This window comes from Austrofundulus limnaeus, unplaced genomic scaffold, assembly GCF_001266775.1.
Source record: "Austrofundulus limnaeus strain Quisiro unplaced genomic scaffold, Austrofundulus_limnaeus-1.0 Scaffold915, whole genome shotgun sequence".
Taxonomy (NCBI): domain Eukaryota; kingdom Metazoa; phylum Chordata; class Actinopteri; order Cyprinodontiformes; family Rivulidae; genus Austrofundulus; species Austrofundulus limnaeus.
Genome location: NW_013953317.1, coordinates 93,579 through 95,557, shown reverse-complemented (window position 1 = coordinate 95,557; position 1,979 = coordinate 93,579). Strand labels below are relative to the sequence as shown.

Sequence of the window (1,979 nt, the reverse complement as noted above, 5' to 3'; positions counted from 1 at the left end):
CATCATGACTCAGCAGGTCTCAGAACAACAAGTTCTTTTCTGACTCATCCAGAACATTTCAACATCAGAACCTTCAGAACTCCTCTAACCGAACCTTCAGGTCCGGTAAACCGACCCGGTACCACCACCCTGATCCAGGACAAGAAGGTTTCGGTTCTGGGCGGTTTGGACCTCCTCGGCCTGGTCGGACCGGTCCCAGATACCGGATCCTGTTTTTGTTCTGAGCCCAGTCAGAGTCACGGGATCAGGCTCGGCACGGAGCCAAGCCACGGAGCAGAACCGGGTCAGAACAGGCAGGAAAACGAAAAGAAAACTAAAACTTTACCCGGAAAATAACGGAGCGGTTCTGCTGCAGGACCCTGAAGGTTCTGGAGGTTCTGAGGCTCAGGAAGGAGCGGGTTTAATGGGTTTTATTACCCGAACAGAACCGGGTTGTTTTTATAACGAGGCGGAGAAAACAAACAGCCGAATAAACCCAAAGTGACCCAGTGACACAAAGACACAACAACACGGCAGATTTTTACATCACAAACTGAGAATAAAGAAGATTATTTTTATTTTATTCACTTTTTCAATGAAACCTGGTTTGTTGTTTACTTCAGCCTAAAACACCGGGCTGCACACACAACCTGAGTTTATCTGAAGTCACACATGAAGACAGAAAATATTAAAGATTTAAAAAGAAATTAAAGCTTTAAAAACTTACTGTGATGTTTGTTGTTCCCAAAAAGCAGAACAAAACCTTCTCCCACCGCAGGACCCTTCACTTTATAAAGGCCGAGCAGATGGAGGAGAACAGCCCACCGAGCACTCTGATTGGTCAGCTCTCTGCAGACACCGCGCTCTGATTGGTCACTTCCAAATCAAAGTCCCGCCCACCGGGATGATGGAACCACGTTATTCCCTTCCTCAGGAATGGCGTCATGAGCAGGAAAAATGTGTTTGTTTCAGCTAAACAGTCAGAAACTTTATATTTATCACTTTTTGTTTGATCTGATCTGTCAGGAGAGGAAAACTAATGAAGTTAAAACATTAATTAGTTAATTAGTTAATTAGTTAATTAATTAATTAATTAATTCACAGACAGGAAACATGATAAAGAAAAAGATGAAGGTTTGTCCTGGTTAAACACCTGAGCAGGTATCTGTGGTTCCTGCAGAGCTGGACCAGAACAAACATGTTTAGGATTTATTCACCATCAGACAAGAACTGGTTCTGAACAGAACACAGCAGGTTCTGCAGGTTCTGACCCGTTTCAGAGTCAGGACTTGTAGAAGCTGTGGCTGCAGCCTGACGAGTCTCGGACCTTCGGTTCTGAAAAGTTCTTGTGTTCAGGTTTACGATGATGTAAGACCCGACTGTTCTGCTCTGCTGATAAGGACCGGATCAGAACCGCTGTGTTTGTTTTTACCTGCTGACAGGTCAGGGTCAAAGGTCATCAGTCCTCGGGTCATGTGAGGCTCTGAGCTGTTGTCTTAAAGTCAACACATAAAAAAATAAAGCAGTAAGTCTGATGGCTTCAGTTTGGTACATTTTTGTGACCCGTCATGAAATAAAGATTAAATCTGATTTAATCAAAATGACCTCATTATATTTTCAGATTCCTGTTTTAAAAACAACATTTTAACACCTGAAACATCCTGAAATCATCTGATCAGATCTGACTTCATTTGTCTTCTTGGTTATAAAACACATCACTGTTTGGTCTGAATCCTTATTTTATATAAATTTATTGAGTCATTTTTGATGTTAATATAAAGGGAAACCTGAAAATGATCTAATTACATTTTCAGATTCCTGCTTTAAAAACTACATTTTAATTCTGATATCATCAACTGATCAGATCTGACTTCATTTGTCTTCTTGGTTATAAAACACATCACTGTTTGGTCTGAATCCTTCTTTTATATAAATTTATTGAGTCATTTTTATGTTGATATAAAGAGGAAACATGAAATATTATTTAAATGTTAACATTT

At 40.4% G+C, this 1,979-nt stretch overlaps 1 protein-coding gene across 1 annotated transcript in view; it reads right to left on the bottom strand.

Moving 5' to 3' along the window:
* LOC106533257 (cathepsin L1) overlaps positions 1-828 on the bottom strand; it is a gene marked incomplete at its 5' end in the record, with an annotated part of 8,202 nt that extends 7,374 nt beyond the window's left edge. The window contains 1 exon segment of the mRNA XM_014029495.1: positions 707-828.
* Between the last annotated feature and the right edge of the window lie 1,151 nt (positions 829-1,979).